Genomic DNA, 21,596 nt, shown 5'->3' with positions numbered 1-21,596 from the left:
AGGAAAGCTACGCTGTTCTGTTCTCGGCAGCCTCTGCGAGTAAACACTACGTGTGACGTTGATGACATGGAAATTTGGATTACAAGCGAAACTATACGTACAGTGCTCAGCGATTGAAACGCGATACTCGGAGCGCGTGGCCGCCGGTGGTTGTTGCGCCACCGGTGAGCGCTTGTGAAAGCGAGCTGACGCATTGTGGTATACTGTGAGGGTGAGAGCGTTTGTGACGCAGGCTGACTGCATCCGGGAGACAGCCTTTCAGTGTGTGGTTCTTGGCGGCGCCATAGGGGTGCAACATGTCATGGCTTCAAAACGCTGCGCCTGCGTGCCGTGCGCGCCACGATAACCCATCGCGATAAATGCGGATTCAACTTCTTCATAACGCGCGCGGTGCCAGCTCGCCCAGCTTCGCGGGGCGCGGCGCGGCCTGCCGTCAGCCTGCGTCACAAACGCTCTCACCCTCACCGTATACCACAATGCGTCAGCTCGCTTTCACAAGCGCTCACCGGTGGCGCAACAAGCACCGGCAGCCACGCGCTCCGAGTATCGCGTTTCAATCGCTGAGCACTGTACATGCTGAGCGTATAAGAAATGGTTTTAAACTACCAAATTCAGGAGAATTCAGCACTTACGCTCTTGGGCCTACATTTTCACGTACATCTCATTGAGGCCTAAACGAAGCTGCTATGCTCCGTTAGTTGCTGGACTTTTTAAGTGGGGGTTTATAAGTTTATGAACTCCACAAACAGTGAGGCACTGCTGTGGATGTTACCAGTCGCTTTCACATAGCGCGATTAAACAAGTGATAGGAACATAAAAGGCGCACCCCACATGTAAGGTTTTTCCTCACCCACAGACATAAGTAAAATGCCTCAATTGGAAAAGACCTTGCCGTAAAGCGTACATTGATAGATTAAACGGTGGTCGCACCCCCTCGAAGACTTTATTTGAAACTGTCGCCCACCAGACCAAACGTCTTCTACCCTGGCTCTCCGGAAGTTCGCTCACATAACCCGCTGTAAAGGGTCCGGCGGGAGTAAATTCATTTCAATTTATTTTCCAGAAGGATTCTCTGGAGGGTCGCAAGGGCTTAACGCTGAATAAGGAGGGTAACATTTGAATTCAACAGCAAGGAGTTTCACATCTGAGGAAGTGTTCTTTAATTTGTGTCTTAAGACAGTTTACGGAAGGCTGAACCATAAATATTGTCAATACATTTGGTACATGACAAATAACTTGTGAGCGTTACTTCTAAATATTTGAAATGAGAAGATTGCTGTACGGGTAAGCCATCTCGTGTGTAAATATATTGTCACGAAGCCACAGACGACGCATATGTCTTCGAGGAAAACACGTTTATTGGAGCGAACTCGTGCTCCCCTAACAACTCAAAGAATACAGAGGCGGCGAAGCAGCAGTCAACGAAGTGACGTACGCATGCGAGCTACGACGAGTCGAATAACCCGGCTTCTGCTCTGCAGGCTTTTTATCTTTCGGTGCGCGTGGTTCTCGAATCGTCGATTCCCATCTAGAACATTGTAGATCCAAGAAGATTATTCTGGGCTGTTCACGTTAGATCGGAATGCTCTCCCTATCAGAACAGATAACACATGCGGCACAGAAAAAAGAGTGGAACAGTCGCTTCCCTTGGCACAGAGATAACACAGACCGGCGCAGCCGGGCGGTAAAAGCAAATCACAAATAAACGCAATGCATGGTTCGCGGCAATATTCGCGTGAGTTTTTCTTAAGGGTACACGAATAAATGCAGCTTTATCTAAATTGAAAACATTCACCAAACAATTACACTATTTAAACACATTTATCACATTGTGCTTAGGCTGTTGCGTATTTATAGGCAAGTAATTATTTATATAACAAAAAATCTTCGGAGAAAAGCCGGAATTTTACATATGAACATACAGCATTCGTATTATTGATTTATAAAAGAACAAACCGGATCCCAAAAAAACTTCCCTGTGGTACTCTGGGGGCGACAGGAAGGCAGCCCAACGTTGATCCCCGATTTCAACGTACCAAATTCGGTCTTCTGGATAATAGATATTTACTCAAATTGTTTGCCAAAGCACTGGTACAAAAGAAGGAAAAATACGGATGGTTTTGTGGACTGACAACACCCACATCAAGTCAAAAAGAAGAACTGACTGTAAAGTGCTCCCGATCTGCAAAGACACCAACCCACCTAAAATCGCTGAAATGAACGGAGTCACACGCTCACAAACGGCGATCGCCGGACGTGATTGCCTGGATGTGACGACTCGGAGACACACTTGTCTGGCTGGCCACAGCGCTGGTTACTGGAGTCGTTGAGGTGGCATCTCGCTGGCAGGGACGTGATGGCTGCCGATGGCTAGCGGCGGGAGTGAAGTGCTGAGGCCTGGTCCGCAGCGAGGCCTCGCTGCCCGTGCTCTTTGCCACCATAACCCCGATCACTCCGACGGGCGCACCAGCGTCTTGTCGCGTCGTTGTCTGCCAACGTCTCGTTGACAGCCCTAGTTGTGGCTTGGAAGGGAGAGCCGGGGACGGTCCTCGGGCCTACACCACGAGGGTGGCCGTCTTGCTGCCTCCTCAAACGAACAGCTTCCCTCTACCTTTTCTTCTTCTTCCTCGTGGGTCACACCCATATTATTTGTAGATTGGCCACTTTTGAATGGCTGCAGACACCTCATCACACTCGGCTCTATCTGGTGCACTTTACATGCATAAGTTTATACAAAGAAAAGGTCCCTGGACAAATTGAAAAAAAAACGATTCGTCGGAAATCACGCGAAGAACGCCACGGAAAGAGCCTATCCCCAGTTTTACTGATGATTTCAGCATGCCTACTTGATAACTGCAGTAAGCCAAAAGTAAAAAAGAACATAAAAGTAATTTCCATTTGCACATAATTTCTGGATTAACGTTACACGGCTATTAGCCATGTGCACACCATATAATCTTTGCAAAAAAATGGCGCAGCTTGCCGAAGTACCAGAGCTGCAGTCCAAGAAACCGGCGCTGTTGGTCTTCACGACAACGCCCCAGAACGACCATTCAGCGTGCTTACATGTACGAATTTGGCGAATAACGAGGCCCCGCATGCGATTAAAGTAAAAACTAGGATCTGCGCTGGGACAACTGCGCAATGCGTGCGTGTGTGCTGTAGTCCCAGCGCAGATCCTAGTTTTTATATTAATTGAATGCTGGGCGTCTTTTTCTGCCGAATTCGCACATTTAAGCACGCTGAATGGCCGTTCTGGGGCGTTGTCGTGAAGCCGACCTGCGCAAATTTATTTATATATTTATTTATTCAAGATACCCTCATGGCACCAGGGGCATTACTGAGGGGAGTGGTACATGAGCAGTACAACACAAAAAAAGGACAAACGTAAGACAACTTGCAACGCGTATACAAGGCAAAGGAAAAAAGATAGTAATAGAACCAAAAACCTGTAAGCGTGTTCATACTCGTAATGAAACACGTACCAAAAACAAATACGAAATGACAATGACAAAGTGTAAATGCTACTGTCAACAGATTACCCATAAAAAGAATTACAAGACAAAGTACAGTAACGGAATATATGAAGCATTGTACATAGAATGAAATACGTCACTTAGCTCATGGAATACAGGTCATTCAAACGTCTTTTGAATTCGTCAAAATCGTTGATTAGCGCAATCGATGCTGGTAGGTGGCTCCACTCTGATGCTGTGTTGGGAATAAATGAACTGGAATATGCAGCAGTGCGACAGCGCGGAATGCCAACCTTGCGAGAATGATCAATGCGTCGTGAAATGTAAGTGGGAGCGTTTAGGAGTGCATTTTTTAGGTCTGTGTTCTGGTGATAAATTTTAAAGAATAGGCAAAGACGTGCTACGCTGCGCTGCAATGCAGGATTGGGTAGTGATAATGTGTTTTTCATTGCGGTTACACTAGCTAGACGGTTATAGTTAACAGAAATAAAGCGAGCTGAACGGTTCTGAACCGCTTCAAGTGCTTGCGTTAGTAATTTGGGGTGTGGGTCCCAAATTGGTGCGGTATACTCAAGTTTGGACCTGACAAATGAATTATACAGAAGAAGCTTCACGGACGGCGTTGCAGCTTTAAATTTCGTTTCAAATAACCTAACATGCGGTTAGCATTTCAGATAATGTACGTTACATGTTTATTCCCGGTGAGGCTAGAAGTTAAGAGTACACCAAGATATTTGTAGCATGTAACCACCTATAGTGCAGTACTGTGAATGTCATAGGCGGGAGCAACTGACGCAGTGTGGCGGCCCCTTTCCCTTCATCGGAGATCCGGCTGTTGAATAATCAACATCAGCAGCAGCACACTGGGTATACTGCAGGATGAAGGCCTCTCCCATCGATCTCCGACCCGTCTTGTCGCGCTCCGAACGAGTCTATTTTTCCCCTCGTCATTTTTAAAAAGTTTTTTCAATTTTCAATGGAGGTTTGTTTCCCAAATTCGACGTGTTTCATTTCCTGATTTGCATTTCCTGATTTTTGTTTCCTGAATTTTGTTCCCAGAATTTCCCGGTTGCGTCCCTCCATCGACAATTAGGTCCTGTTTTTCTATACTCATCTCTCGGTTTCTACTGAATCACTGTGATAATCAACTGATTGTCAAGTAGAAAATGTGAACTTGTAAATTCAGTCTATTGTAGACGCCTGCATCTCCATCACATCTCCAAAATATTGCACGAAGGTATCGGATGTGTTTGGATCTGCCCCATTCGTTTTTTTCCCACTAAATCCCCCCCCCTCCAAATTTTTAGTAACATACCAACAAAAATATAACCAGAGCCGGGGTTGACAACGTTCAACATAGCCAAATAAAAATGATTCCTTATCCCATTTCAGAGGTGCTTTCTTATATTCTATACCTTATGTTAAAAAGCTCTGCGTTTTTGAAGGAATTTAAGCAAAGTAAAATTGTGCCTGTCCTACGAACAGTGATTGATAATTGCTCCCTAACTACACGCCCACAGGCATACAACCGTTTCTCAGTAAATTATATGGAAATCTCCGTGCCAGTCGTCTTAGAATCTATTGAAGTAAACCCAATGTGCTCTATCTATGCCAGTTTGCTTTGTGACCCGGCTAGTCCACTTTCCCTCTTCTTACAGATAGGGTGAAAAAATTCAATGATGAAAGCGGTGAGGCGTACCTTAGGACCGCACAATGTCCGTCCGCGTTCGTGCGCATGGCATTTACAATCACAAAATATCCCACAGGCACCGGCAGGATTCGAGCCTGTGTCTGATAGACCAGAGAGAGTTGGTGCCACTCGTCTTAACCATTGGGCTACGACCGTGAGTCAGTACCCGAGAGTCAAACAGCTTACTCCCTCGCTGGTGACAGTGCGGAGTATTTTGGGACATTCCAATGTCAATCTGCGTCCATCCGTTCGCACACAACCATCAAGTGAAAATCAAGCGCTATAGGATTTGAGCCGTGAGTTGCAGTTTCATTTAGGGAATAATCAAGGTGCAGCTCTAGGCTGAAATAGAATAACGGTCAGGGGGCAACCTGGATATCATTTCGAGTCCCCGTACTCCGCACCCTCACCATGATCCCCAAAGTAGAGATGCTGCCATTTTTCGTAGTTCAGTTTTCATCGATCTATCTGAAGCATTGGACACTATAAATCACTTTATCTTTCTCACTAAACTTGAATTGCTTGTGTTTGTGGACCAGCCTTATTGCTCCTTAAAGAAATTTAGATGATAATATTGAAGTTGTCGTTATAGCAGACGTATACTGGGTGACAAAGACTAGCATTGGCGTAACGAAAAGTTCGACCTTTGGGCCGCTACTTTTTCTGTTATACGTTATTACTTTACCCATATGTTATTCCTCCTCAAAGTAACATTGTACTCAGGCGATACTTCTTTTTACAACTTCGATAGTACTGTTAAACCCTTAATTGTTAAAAAAAATATCGATTCTGTTAAACGTATAAGACTGGGCTAATATTAAGGAGCCAAAAATGCTTGCCTCGAAATCAAATATTTGTGCCTTTACTCCCATCAAACAGGCATAATATCCGCACCATATATTACGTTTACCGACGAAAATATTCTTGCTAGTGAACACTCTTCCTTTTTCACAAGCCTCAACACATAAGTAACATAACTAGAAAAATGGCTTATGCCGCACGCAGTGTTAAATAAGCCCTTCAAGTCCGTAACACTCGGATCATTATACTTCTCATATATTCATTCACATATTTTATACTCCATATCATGCTTGTACAGCATATAAACCTCCCCTTGTACAATTAGAAAAAATTCAAAATCCAGCTACTCGAATAATCTCATGTAGTTCGTATACCGCCAATGGTCATTCATTGCCCCATATAACTCATGTGTTATCAGTTTTCAATCAATTTTGAAGTAGTTTCCCAATTTATCTTTTTTGGCCACTAATCTTGTCATACAAACGCCACAAGGTTTGCTTCTGATAACCATTTCATCCTGCCGAGAGTAAAACGTAACTACGGCAGAAAAACAGTGCACTTATCGGCAATATTTTTACAGAATTCTTCAAAACAATAAATTCAATCTTCTAACAGATGACCAAAATTAAAAGAGAGAAAGTGATACTTTATGTCTGTACCTAAAGCATGACCATGATTATTCCCAAAGCTACATGGTTCAACATTTTTGAAGTTGCACCTGTATAGTTACTGTGACTTGTACTTCCTCCTATCAAATCTGCTTACATCATTCGTGTACATATCCTCCTGTGTCATCGTTTCGTGGAATTATTCAGTGTATTTTAGGTTATTTTATACAAGAGGTCGCACTTCAGTCTCTGGCCTTGAGACCGCTTTCTGTATAAAGCGTTCATGTGTAACTTTCGGAAACTGATAAAATTGGTTTATTGAAATTCATAAATTATCCCGCTAAATTGTGTATTTTGTGACGTCAGCGATGACTCCTTCAGACCAAGTAGTTGAAACGAATGTTAAGTCAAGGCTTTAAGAAGATGAACAAAGGACATGCTTTGTTGCTTTGTATACGTCCGTTGTGTACATGCCGCCACAATACCTGTCAGGCCCGCTGACCACACTCGCTTTGTATTTAACAGGATTTGCAGCTGCCTCATTTTTGTTAGGGTGGATCACAATATTTTCGGGATATATTTGGTATGCTCGACACACAGTGTAACGTAAGAGAATGTCGCTTGCGCCAATTGGCCAGTTTTAGTTGAGACAACCCCGAACCCTTGTAGTGCTTTGTAGTTATAACAAGCAGGTGCTCCCAGTACGCATTCGTGCTTCTATATTTACGTGTACATCTGTTACTTACATTGTTTGCAATGCCATTTTTTACGCTACGAAGTAATACGCATTATATTTAGGCGTGAAAACCTCGTTCTGCAAGCTTTTGTTTAACTTTTGCCTGCTTAAGCTAGTCGCGCATATGACCTTATTCTGTCATAAGTTCTAGTGCGAGAGATGAGCTGGTATGTGGCCCGCCCATTCTATTTGTTCCGTATTATATAGCACATATGATTGAAGATTGCGATAAAAACAGTTTGTATCATTCTAACCCGGAGAAATGTCGAATGAACCAAACGCGTTTTGTCGCCATTGTCCATTCAACCCGCAATTTAAAAGTTGCAATTGGATGCTTTTTGAGATTTACAAGCCCGTATCTCTGCGTCGGTTTGCTCTAAGGATAGCGAACATGTCATGGAAAACACATGGTTTTCTTCTTGGAGACCAATGAGCCTATATGTAGGCAACAGCAGTGCTTCGTACAAGTGCTTTCAATCGTGTCCCCACTCGTTTGAGCTCTCCCCTATTTTAGCGCTTCGGTAGACAACAAGAAACTATTTGACGTAATATGCACGCATTTTGCGAAAGCTTCCAAACGAGTATTACACCGAAATTGCGTTTCACGCCCTTACAAACCGAAGAAACAAAAATATTTTAAAGTGAATGGAGGCCTACCTAATGAAAATCCAGTAGTTGGTGTGATTTCATGGGTTTGATTCTGAATCTCACGATATTTGTCCTTGTACCCCACAAGTGTCAGTGTTGGGACGATTGCATTATTGGTATACGTAAATGATGTGGTTGATATGGTCGACCCTTCCGCAAAAATCCTGCTGCCGACCGATAACTGTTCTATTTACTCTTCTGTTGTTACCAGGGCTCTGTAAGCTCTGGTGCTCGGTGGAAAGAGTCATCGGGTGGTTAATCCTATTGCAAATTAAAGTAGAAATATTCATCGCTCTTACACTCTTAGGCAAAAAGGACTAAAAGTTCGTCCTTTGGGGGACTAACGGCCGTTGCCACAATCATTAGTCCCTTTGGGGACTAATTGTGAGGGAACGAATGGTCAGTCCGCCACCCGGTTGGTCCATTCCGATACTCCCCAAGGGACGAACTGCCGAGTCTCAGAAAAAAAAAACAGACGTCCACCAACAGGGATTGAACCGCCGACGCCCGCAAATAGACGCAAGGAATCCGACGCGCTACCAATTCACCACGCCACCTTTTTTTTCTTTATTGCTTATCTTCGGTATACACAATACAAACAAAAAAATTACAAAGCGCGAAAAGACACCAGCACACCACTTGCTAGTGTGCAATTGTTAAAAAGGCCGAAGCCTTGCCACACTTTGCAACACATTTAACCAGTCAGGTAGAGATGGTTGGGCTTTATACACTTCTAAGATCTCCCGTACACTCTGGCAGAACAACTCTCTGCTCGGTTTCACATCAACATCATTATGGCGAACTGCCATTCGAGATTTCCATATACTATGCAGGGCCAGCAACATCAAAAGATCATACGGGACACCGCCGTAGTTTTCAACGGCCAAGAACCTGATTCCATGGCTATCCAACGGGAAATGCTTTTTTAGTGTTCTCTGCAAAACGTCCCACAGGAAAACCCTGTCCCAGCAGTCTATGAATGCGTGCTCTACTGTATCTGGCTTTTTACAAACCAAGCAGTCAGGGCCCCAGGGAACAAACCAACCTTTTTCAATCATCCAAGTTTTAACAGGTAATACTCCCGCGTGTAATTAAAAAAAAGACTTTACATAAGGGGGGACAGTCATTTGTTTCACACGCTGACACACATCTCGTCCTGGCCCTGCACAGTATAGGGATCGGTACAAAGGAGTCAGCAAAGTGATGTCAAGAAGGCCTCTATACAGCTTTTTTTCTGTGCACGGTAGCCAGATATTCGAAAGAAAACCGTGAAACTAAAAATCTTGCCGCAAGTACCACCTCACGTAGATATCCATGAATGCCACCGTCACGCACACAAGAAGTAACAAAAAATTCAGGCAAAACTCTACCTAGGCCCACTTGACACACGGGGCGCAGAAAAGGGTTTTGCACATCACGTAGAAAAAGAAAGTGGTTCACTACCTGGCGTAGAAAAAGGTGCGCCAGAGAAAGGCCCCCACAGCGTACTCGTCTAAACAGGTTGGTTCGGCTTGTGCGCTCCCAAGTGGAACACCAAATAAAAAAAGCAAACACCCTGTGCAATCTTTGAACATTGGCACGCGAGCAATGCAGAACCTGCATCACGTACCAAAGGTTTGACACGCAGAATAGATTACACACAGTCGCTCGCGCGGACACGGACAACTGCTTACCTCCCCACTTCTCCGCTTTATCACGAATTTCGGTGGCTTGCCTGCGCCAGAAAGGATCACTGTCACTATAGTTTTCGAGGGGAACACCTAGGTACTTCACTGGCGTGTCTACCCAGCTGATACCTGCGAATGTACGTGGCTTCCATAACCAGCTTCCGTGCCAGAAACCAATACACTTATCCCAATTGACGGAAGTACCAGTGTAGAGGCAGAACCTTTTAAGGACACTTATACTTTCGTGGATGCTACTCGTGTCTTGGAAAAACAAAGCAATGTCGTCTGCATAAGTGAGCACACGAACTTCGCAGGACTGTAATGAAAACCCGCTGATTTTCTTATTTTTAAGGATGTTTACACAAAACGTTTCAATAAACATACAGAATAGCAGCGAGGACAGTGGGCACCCCTGGCGCACAGAACGGCTGACCTGAACTGGAGCGCCTACCGACTTGTTGACCACCAAACTTGTACTACAGTCCCTGTATGCCATGCGTACACCATCCGTAATCATTTTTCCTACGTTTGTGTGCTCAAGAATCATCAATAGCAGTTCGTGGGAGACCTTGTCGAACGCTTTTTCTAAGTCTATTTGTATTATTGCTACTCCTTGCTCAAGGCTGTCAGAGCATTCCAGGATGCTACGGGCTACGTGGGTATTGGTCCTAATAGAACGACGCTTAATGCCACAAGTTTCGTGTGGTCCGACTATTTTTTTCACTACTAATTGCAACTGAGCAGCTAAGACCTTCATTAATATCTTATAGTCGACATTTAAGAGACTAATTGGACGGCACGCTGTTACATTCCTAAGTTTAATGGCATCTTTAGTCTTTGGGATGAGAACTGTGCGAGATAGAGTGAAGGACGGTGGCAGTCTGTTGCTTTCGTACGCTTCGGCGTAAACTTCATATAACACTGCGCTAAGTGTGTCTTTAAAGGCCTTGTAAAAACACGCGCCTAGGCCATCTGGGCCTGGCGTTTTACCTTGGGCTAAATCATCAATGGCACTCAAAATTTCATTTATGGTGATTGGCATCTCAAGAGAAGCCTTCATGTCGTCTTCTGTTCTAGGCAGTAAGTTCAAGAAATTCGTCTCTGAAATTATCGGTGTCGACCTTATGAACAGAAAAAAGGGCTTCATAAAAATCCTTAAATGCACCCTCTATCTGCGTCAGGTCACTCGTTAGCACTCCGTGATTTTCGATTTGGACTATACGATTTCTAGAAGCGTAGCGCTTTTCTGATGCAAGTGATCTCTTGGTGGGCGCTTCACCCAATAGCAACTTTTCCGCCCTTGCTCTCACCAGGGCACCGTGGTATTTATTCTAGTCTATAACTTCAAGCTCCGATCTAACCCTTTTAATCTCTTCCGTATGCGACCCTGGCGACTGGCATTCTTCATTAGTAAGCAATGCGAGGTTTTTACGTAGAAGTTGTTCTCTTTGTCTCTCACGATACTTCCGTGCACTTGATTTTTCTATCGCACTCAACTTTACTTCTTGTTTGAAAATTCCCCACCTAGAGGACCAGCTAGTTTTCGTATCTGGTAAACGCCGTATTTTTTCATTTATTTCAGTTGTAAATTCTTCCTTCTGCAATAATTTACTATTCATTTTCCAAAGACTCCAATTAAACGTGTTTTCTCTTGACGTGCGCCCACCAAGGGTGAAAGAAACCAGGCAGTGATCGCTAAACGACACGGGTGACGCGCAATAATCTCCGCACTCAGGTAAGAGCTCGAGCGAAACATAAGCCCGATCCAAGCGGGCGTGGCTTGTGCCCTGAAAATGGCTGAAATGCACTTGTCTTACGCCAAGAAGCACATCCCCGACATCTTCTAAACAATAGTCTGATGCTGCCTCAAGCAACGCCAAGATACTCGAGTCACGGAATGGCGTATCGATTGATTGATTGTAGGGTTTAACGCGCCGACGCAACGCAGGCGATGAGGCGCGCCGTAGTGGAGGGCTCCGGATTAATTTTGACCACCTGGGGATCTTTAACGTGCGCCGAAATCTCGTACACACGGGCGTTTTTTGCTTTTCGCCTCCATCAGAAAAGCGGCCGCCGCGGCCGGGAATCGAACCCGCGACCTCGTGCTCAGCACGGAATGGCGTATCACTGGACTTGTCGCGCGCAGAGCATACACAGTTAAAGTCTCCTAGAAAAACAACTATACGTAGTCACGGAATGGCGTATCACTGGACTTGTCGCGCGCAGAGCATACACAGAGAAAGTCTCCTAGAAAAACAACTATACGTTCCGTGTGCAGTCCTGAACGAATATTTTCGAAAAAAACTTTCCTTTCGTTCGCTCGTGTCGGCGCATACACAACTACAACACGCCAATCGCGCGAAAAAAATTTAAAATCGCAAACTATGAACCGTCCTGCAAGACAAGCCGTGACGGATTGAATTGCAACGCCCAAACTGTGTTTAATTAACAGCATACACCCCCCAGAAACGCCAACTGCGTGACTTACGCAAACATGGTGGTGCGCATTGAAAGTTTGCGCCATACGCTGCGTTTGCCCTTCTCCCCCGACTTTCGTTTCCTGAATAGCCACAATATCGAGTTCTTTATCGGCAACCAAGCGGTAAACTTAGTTTTGCCGACGCCTGTCAGCCAGGCCACGAACGTTTAGCGTGGCGATACGAACAGGGGTGCTAAAATTTAGCATTTCAAGGCAGCGAAAAGTCAGGACGCGCGGGCGTATATGGCGCATTCAAAAGCGGGGGAAACGCCTCGAGGGGGGCCTGCGCACACGGGCGCCACACTGCAAACCGCCGAAGGAGTCACTAACACTTCTCGTTGATTCTTCATATTGAGGCGAACGCTGGTAAATGTCAAACAAGCGTTCTCAATGAGCCAAGAATGCGACAAAAGCAAAAACGGTGGAGGGGTACCTGGATGGACGCACACTTTCACGGCGGTTTGGCTGTGGCTGGCGTTCGCTCGTACGGCGTACTGTTTGGTTTTGGTTTGAGGGACGAACGACGAGTCGCTAGCCCTTTAGGGGCCGGTTTCCCGTCAGTAGCCGTGTCCTCTTTCGCCGCCTGGTCGTCTCGTTCGTGCCGGGGGCGTTTCGTCGCCGAACCATCTTCACCGCTCACCTCATTAGCTTCGCTGTTACTGGCGGCGTCCCCGGCGCCTTCGGTTGCTCGCGTCGGCGTTTGTTGAGACAAGGTGACCTCCGGTGCGACGCTGGAAGCTGAAACCGTTGCCGCAACCGGCGATGTAGTCTCCTCCTCACGAACGATTTCCTAGTCCATGGGTGGAGGAGCCAAACTCCCTGGCACTTCTGCTCCGGCCTCCTGCGTCGGTTGTCGTGGCGGCTCACTTCCCGCAGCCAACTCTTCGGTTTCCTCCTCGTCCATGACAAGCTCGGCCGAGCTGTCGCCTGGAACGGGTCCGGTTACGGCGCCGTACGTCCTCGTGCACTGTGCCGCCTCATGGCCGAAGCGGCGACAGACACTGCAACGCGGCACCTTGCAGTCCCGCCGCATATGTCCCGTACTTTGGCAGCGCAGGCACTGCGGGGCTCTCCCGGGCACGACCACGAGCGCTGACTCGCCCGCCACTCGGAGCCGGTGTGGAAGGTCCTCGGCCCCCACGCCGGCTTTGAGCTTGAGGTTAACTGACCGCGTAGTCGAGCCCTTGTCGTTGATGCCTTGAACTCTCCACCTCTCCCTGGTAACGTCGGTGCCTCTGCCGTACCGGGCGAGCGCAACACGCACGTGTTCTTCGGTCACATTGTATAGCACCCAATGCCACTTCAGCCGGAGGTCCTGGTTCGCTGGGTCGATGACAATACACTGCCGTCTCTTCCCTCTTACGTCCTTCCCTTCGAGCATCTTCTTCACAGCTTGCTCATTCTTGAAAGTCACTGCCCAAACGTGACTCATATGAAACGCTCCCAAGGAAAGCACCTCGGGAAGCAGTTCCAAACAAGCCAACGCGTCTCGGAAATCTTCGACGCGATACAGGCGGGCCTTCATATCACCATGAAAAAAAAACAGCATTAAAAACAATACGACCTGTTGGCAAAGTTGGCAGGGAAACCTGGTATTCATCATCGTCCTGGGCAAGAAACCTGATACCGGGGCCAGACCTGGCCGCATTAACCGCTCCTGAGGAGCCCTGCATCCTGCGTCCGTTCATGGTGGTGGCCCGAAGCAGAATCACTTCACCACGCCGCCGGACGAATGGTCGAGTAGATAATTTTCAAGTGTACAGCATGTAGTGCTGTGCCAGGTGATGGGATCATTTCAACTGGTGCTGGAATTTTTATCCGTGCAAGCGACCGTGACACCGATTTGCGCTTTTCGCTTAGCGCTTTGCTAACTTGAGGGTTCATTGAGTTTTTTCTCGTAAAGAGCAATCAACTCGTCGCCTGTTGAGATAGATGGCTGGGTGATCGGACGACTCATTTGTTTACGCACAAATTAGCGCAAACTAAGTGTATTTTTAGTGTTCGATACATGCGTTAAGTGGTCTAGGTATGGTGTGTGAAAGCGGTAGTCTGTGTGAGTGACAGAATAGGGAAACAGACCATATTTTCCTGCATCGGCGAAATCAAATTTGGTGTTGCTTAGCCTGAATTCTTCAATTTAGCGTCGCTAGACGATCAGGACTGGGAGATGCAACTGGGTTTTACAGCAGTTTCATCATTGTCATAGCTTTGGTGCACAAGGCAATTATGTACCGAGTGTAAAAGATAACTCCAAGACGCTTACCTGTAGCGAGAATTTTTATTTTGCAGTTGTTGTCATCTGCAACTAATGCTTTTTTTCGCGTCTGTGAAACATACATATTCATTACGCTTGGGGATCAACGTTTGCTATTGTCAGTAATATTTGTGGTATTGTTGACGGGCTTGAAATATTTCATTGGCCGTTATTACCTCGCCCGAATCGTATGCAACACAGCGTATCACCGTAACCTCGCCGAGAAGCTTTTGTCGATCACGCATCGCCGCTACTTGCCATTACCCGTCGCTCGATTGACACTAGGTGCTTTTTTTTATAATTAACATAAAGATTTTTCCCAGTGGCACCATGTAAAGGGCCCACTGACTGCAATGACTTGTGTTTTTGAAATCTGAAACTGTCCACAGATATATGTGCGAAATGGGAACGACTACGCCATTAGGGGATTAACTACACAGCAAAGGGACTAAATGCATGCGTTTCGTCTTCCCCTTACTCCTTATAGATCGGCGTAGACGAACAGTTAGTCCGGATTTGTGCACACACACTCTGCTACAGATAATCCCATGAAAGATGAACTGTTGACCGCGAAGACTAACAGCTGTATTTTTGTCCCTAGTTTAGCCCTTTTTGCTTAAGCTATATTAGGTCGTTAGAGATGCATGGTTATTTGCGCTCTTAAAAAAGCCATTCAAACAAAACACAGGTTTGGTTCATTCGAAAAGTTGCCCTGTTAGAACCATACTGAAACCACTGTTAGCACACACTCCGCTCAGATAAGCTATATAATTAGAAAAATGGGATTGGCCAAACGACCCACCAGCTCATTTGCCCCAACAAAACCTATGAAATCATACGCGCTTAGCTGCACGATTCGCTGAGGTCGGCAAAAGCAAACGCAATTTAGGCAGGGCTTATAAGCTAGCCGAGCCAGCTATTTGCGAATAAAGGTAATGTATATCCTTTTTACAGCAGCAAGGATGGTGTGGAAAACAATGGAAGTTAGGAAATACACGCAAGCATAGAAGTACCGATGTGCACTGCTGTTCGAACTTGGCGCACTATGTTTGTTTTAGCTGCACAGCAAGCCGCCGCTTTGGAGTTGTCTTACACGACACTGGCCGATTGGCATAACCGAAGTTGTCCTACGTGAGCATGTTTGTCGAGCATACCCCCTGTTCGACGAACCGATTACTTTCTACCGCAACCAAAAGAACCCAAGCGCAAATATGTCCAAAACAAAGCAACGGCGGTAAACGGTCCGTGTGTACGTATGGTAGCGCTATTTGGGGGGACTGACGGCCAGCAAGGCTGCAAATCCGAATTTTGCAATGGGAAGTTAGCTTGGAGGCGGAGGAGGAAGTGGTTGTTGGAGGGGTGGGGGAAGAGGGAATAGAGGCCGATAACTGTCTGGCGTTACGCCGACACCTCAACCAGCCGAACAGAAGCGAGGAGGGGTACAGTAAAAAGTGAAGAAGGAGGAATCGAGGAAGAGAAGGAGTGTAATTACGGTGAATTGTAGTAGAACGGGATTGAGGATTGTAAATGGAGGGGGAGCTGGAATGCGCGACGTCGCCTCCCCCCTACCCGCGCGGAACCGGCACACCCAACGCGCGCCGACCCCGGCAGCCAGGGGAAACACGCAGCACACCACACCCAGCCCGAGACATACCGCCACGACCCCAGAAGGGCGACAGGCAGAAAAACAAAACCGTACAACCATGGTGAACGGAGCGCGAAATGTGTAGGACACTGTGAAGGCGAGCGGGTGGCCCTGTGGCCGCTATGAATGTGAGCAGAGCACAGAGTTGGTGAATACGCGCACTTATGGCGTCATTGCAGACGTCCCAAAAACACGCGATTTGGTGGGAGAATAGAAATGGTAAGATAAATTGCCGGACAAGCGCTACGGGCACTATAAAACACGAAATCTTTCGAATAAAACAAACTTCTATTTTGTCTGCATTGCCCCTTTAAGGAGTACGTCATTGGGGCACACTGCGAAATAATTATTACAGGCGACTTCGTACCGTATACCTGTTGTTCTGAGCAGGTTTCGGCGGACGTTCAAGATCCCCAGGTGGTAAAAATTAATGCAGTAGCTTTCAGTTGGTCGTTCCTCATGACCTAGGTAGTTTAGCCGCGCTAATCCCTATAGGTAATCAATAATCTAGACGCATCGTTCAGATCTGTCTCCACTGTATCTTGTAAAACTCGGCGCTTCTCAAACTTATGCGGTACAAACTGGTTTTATTTGTCCCAGATATCCGGTTTTTATTACAGCTTAAAAACTGTGCATTATTGTATTTTGTATATATCGGGGCACGCTCTATAAAGGATTTGGCGGTTTACGAATATTTTTAATTTCTTTCAGCTGATAGAAAAAGTGGTAATCCCTTAATAATAATTGTCCAAAACAATGGTACCTTAGGTATTTTTAGGATGGTTTAGCGATAACAATTCGGTATTCGTTCGAAACCAGCGATCATTTGTCTTATCAAGTTTAATACTTTATTATTGTCAGGAAGGCAAGGACGACTCAGTTGTACTGAAGGAGAAACAAGTTAAGTGGAGCGAACTTGTTCTCCCCTAACAACTCAAACAATCCAGAGGCAGCGAGCAGCAATCAACAAAGTGACGTACGTAGGCTGGTGTTGGGGAATCGAATACCTCGGCGTCGGCTCTGCGAAAATTTATATTTCAGCGCGGGTGTTTCCCGAACCATCGAATTCGAGAAACCTGTATATAAAAGAAGACTATTCTAGGCTAGTGACGTTAGGGCGAAACCCTCTCTTTATCAGAATTGGATAACCCGTGCGCACGCCCGTGCGGCATGAAAATAAACAATGAGACACGCGCTTCGCTTGGGACACTGATAACAAAGCCGGGCATGGCCGCGCAATATAAACAAACATAAACAGGCCAACCCAATACATGGTTCGCGGCATTACCCCCTTTACGAGTGCACCCACCCGATGCTAAAATAATGTGACAGTCCGAGCAAAAAAGAAGTAAAATCCGTCATCTTGCGTGGAAGGGTTTTAAGCGAACCACGTGGACGACTCCGGGGCGCGCGCTTCGTCGTGAAGTTTCGCCATCACCATCGGGGATCACTTCGTAGTTAAGTTGGCCAACATCTTGTAGAATGCAGTAGGGTCCAAAATACCGTCGTAGAAGCTTGCCACTGTGTCCACGTCGTGGAAAGGGAGACTGAATCCACACCCATAAACAACGTGAAGGCGTTTGTCGCGGCAATGAAACACCAACAGAGGGTTTGTGATTATATGGTAGATGTAAAATGTTTGTAGAATTCAGATTACGCGTAGAGCAATCAGAGTACGGCAAAGGTCTTTTTACTGAGCAATTAAATTGTACCTAATAATTCACGTTTTTTTGAACGGTTAAGAGCGCGTCAAGCTTATCAAGCGTCTAGCAGTCCCGCAAAAACAAATGTGGTGTGTGTACTACTTTGCAGGATGCAATGTTCCGTCTGAAGCGGACTGTAAGCCTAACTGCTCGTTACCAATTGTACTATGCCAATCGGTATCCGCATCCTTAAGGAGAACGAAAACGTTATGCATTGGGTACCGGCTTACGACGTCACACAATAAAGCATTATGTTAGTTCCAAAATACCGTGTAAACCATTGGGTTATCGTTTTGTTGAGCTTTATTATCCCTGAAGGAACATCTTAAATAGTGCACGCCGAGCTGCTAGAATTGTCTTAAGGCTTTCTCTCTGTGAGGTGAGGTTCCCGTTGTAACGTCGACAACGACAATCTCGCGGGAACAACGCAGTACTCGTTCGGGAATCGCTCTTAGTGTGACTGCCCCGACAAGAAAGAAATGCCAAGCCACACGAGAGGCTGACGTGGGCTAATGGGTAGTGACCACAAGCGAAGAGCTTGGGTGCCGAGGTGAGAACAGAGAACACCGGGAGCAGTGGACGGAGGAGGTTAGAGGAACGCAACGTCCAGGTGGTAGACTGGAAGCTCGTAGGGTTTTCGGGACCCGAGCTCGAGAGGTGTCTACCTGGCGCCTTGGCATCCTTGAGCCGAGGCGCGACTCCTGACTCGTGGAGGCGCGCAACGTCGGCGTGCTCCACCCCTAGGACGATCCGCCGCCCGCTGCCCGTCAGCGACCGGCAGTGCACGGTTGCATCCTGCCCGCTGCTACAGGGCGCCATATTGTGAGCGGCGGCCAAGCAGACCATTGTATACTAGGACAACGGTGCGTCTTCCTCGTCGACGCTCCAGCGTGTGCAACGCCATCATCAGAGCCCCGCAATGCCATACCCCTCATCATCACCAGCACCCATGACACCCTGCGAACAACGCTCTATCGCCCTGAACATTTGGTGGGGACTGTACTTTATATTTTCACTAGAATTTGGATTGCCGAGGTTTATATAACGGTCGTTTAACATTGAGTTGTCATTGCTGCTTGCCGTGTGTGTATTTGGTTAATAATACATGTTTTAGTGCCATTGTCAAGCGCCCTCTTCTAATTATTGGTACTCTGGCAGGTCCCAGTCGCCACAGAATATCTGAAAACAACCCCCGAAGGAGTTTCCCCTCGCCACACTCTCCAGAGATTGTCCTTTGGCTTAACGAGTGGCCGTCGCATGCAAGCGTCGCCGTGTCCCTCAAATGCGCTGGGACCACAAGCGTTTGATGCTTGGATATAACGGAATGATTGACAAAAAAGCTTAACGAAGCAGACACCAAACATAGGCTTCTAAAACCGGCTGTGACAGTTCATGACTGTTCCCGCACAAGCAAGAAACATGTAGCTAAGCACTCGCGAGTTTGGAATATAAAATGTATATTGAAGGCCGCTGAGTGCTCTTTATAGCTTCGTTCTTCAAAAAGATTGTCGAGCTTTCAATTATCTTCGGTATACTGACGTGAACTACCATTTTGCGCTACTGCAAAGGTTACAGCATCAGATGCTTTAAGCTTTTTGCTGTATAGTGCGTGCGTGGCAGGTAGTTGGCACAGAGCGCGCAATCAAAGGGGCATTAGCCAATTGCTGCGGTAGGAGATTTGTCAAAGCGGCGCAAGGGGTCCCCGCTTTTTACTGAATGCGTGATAAATTTGTCCTAAGTCTGGCTACTGCACCTTTGCATGTAGTGCTTCTTGAAGATAGTCCAATACTCAGTGTGTATAATTGTAATGCCGCAGGTAATAGCAGCCCTGAGAGACTTTTGTTTCTAGAGGTATAAAATTCCAGACAGCGACTTTGTGCCTGAGGCTGCCATTATGAAGAAGAGGTAGGCTTGATGGTCCCATTAAGACAAAAAGCTACCTGCTCGAGCTCTCAAACATTGCCAGCAGTCGCTACAGTCTAGTTAGGCCTAAGCGAGAGCTGGCTCCTTCGATAGCGTAGGTTAGCACGCGGCGTTTCACTCATTAGGCTCAACCATGCGATTAAAAAAACAGGAACAATGCAGATGAACAACTGCATCGATCAGCAGGTAAGTAGTATGTTCACCATCGTTGTCAACTCTCCCTTTAAATGGCGGCAGAAACGAGAAGGGGCGACATTGCAAAGCTATTCGGCTGGACGAGAAGGAAGCAAGGCGTCTGATGTGCTCAAGGGAACGTTAGCGCTTTCGAATGTACAGCCCGCAAAATTATTAGTTGTACTCAGAACGGCGTAAAACGAACGCGGTCTCCTTCTGTTTCGCAGGCTGTTGGCGTTCGCCAGCCACCGTGCGCATTTTTCGTCGTCCATGTGCCCATCGTCGTCGGAACGAAGAGCTACCAATTAGGCCCCGCTGCGCCTGCGCCCAACTGTCCTGCGATGCAATCTACTGCACCTGCGCCGTACAGCCGCTGGGCTTCTTAAAGGGGGGACCAAGCCATCACAGAGACCACTTGGCAGCAGCGGTTGCGGCGCAAAGAACGGCGTAAAACGAACGCGGTCTCCTTCTGTTTCGCAGGTTAGTGCTGTTTCTATGCACGTTGTAAATTTGTTTACGCCGCAACTACTGATGCTGCTGCTGGTGCTGCTTTGTACACTGCTTTTTTTCATTTGCCGCTCTGTGCAACTATGCCCCGGGACGGAAAATGTCCAGTGTGCGATAAGTCGTTCACTGGGGACGTCGTATGGATTTAATGTAGCGACTGCTGTCGGGCATTCCACGCCGGCAAAAGTGCTGGAATTTCTGGAGCAACTATCAAGTCCAAAGGGCAGGCATACTGCGATGCATGGCGCTGCCCTACCTGTAGGCGGTCGAGGTTGCGAGCAGCTCCAGCTGAATCAAAATAACTGAGCAGTAAGGCCGACATGCAGGATGTCCGAATTTGGATTCAAGATATTAACGACAAGCTGGACAAACTGGTACCGCTCAGAGAAACGGTTGAGAGCATTGACGACGCGATACAATACTTGAGTGAGCAATACGACGAAATACTTAGAAAAACAGAGCAGAATGAGCATGACGTCAAAGACCTTAAGCGTAGATTGGAAAAGGTAGAGATGCGGGACCGAGAAGTAGCTGAACTACAGGCAGAAGTAGATAATCTTGAGTGGAGGAGCCGTAGACTTAACCTAGAATTCCACGGAATAGAGGAAACGGAAGAAGAAAACTTGCTAGAAGAGATCAATGCAATGGCAGCTAAACACCAGCTTCCGCTACTCGCAGAAAATGATGTGGTCGCCATTCATCGGCTTCCGCCCTAAAATGATAAGACGCCGGTCGTTATCTGTCGTCTTGCGAAGCAAGCGAACCGAGACTTTTGGTGAAAAAACAGAAAGAAACTGAGCAGCCTAGATACGGACTTCTTCTTGATGGAAAACCTGACGAAAAGAACACGTGCGCTGTTGTTTGAGGTAAAGAACTGGGCTAAAGAACGGAATTTCAAGTATGCATGGCACTCAAATGGGAAAGTTCTAGTGCGCAAAGCTGATGGGGAGAAAGCCATACGCATCGCGAATGCTGCTGATCTGAACAAGCTAACTTAAAGAAAGAGGAAATGATCGGCTCGACATGGCTAGCGTAGGAAACGATTCCTACGTGCTTCCGCAAGCGTGTTCGCAAAGTTTAGGAAATTTGTATTCCAACTCGTTTAAATGTTTTCACTTGAATGTGCAATCGGTAAATAATAAACAGTCCGATCTTAGACTTTTTTTAGAACAGCTGAATCACGTATTTGACGTCATATAGTTAACTGAAACATGGTCGACAGATGAAGCCAGCGTGTTTCGCCTGCCTTCGTACAATACATTCTACCTTAATCGAAATTCCGCTC

The 21,596-nt window shown here is 46.7% G+C and overlaps 1 pseudogene; it reads left to right on the top strand.

Moving 5' to 3' along the window:
* The first annotated feature begins 20,274 nt into the window (after positions 1–20,274).
* LOC144140845 (uncharacterized) lies at positions 20,275–21,309 on the top strand (annotated as a pseudogene).
* Positions 21,310–21,596: the final 287 nt, after the last annotated feature.

The sequence above is a fragment of the Haemaphysalis longicornis genome, unplaced genomic scaffold, assembly GCF_048455015.1.
Source record: "Haemaphysalis longicornis isolate Haplotype H1 unplaced genomic scaffold, Haemaphysalis longicornis Haplotype H1 scaffold_52, whole genome shotgun sequence".
NCBI lineage: Eukaryota > Metazoa > Arthropoda > Arachnida > Ixodida > Ixodidae > Haemaphysalis > Haemaphysalis longicornis.
This window is presented reverse-complemented; position numbering and strand designations above follow the sequence as displayed.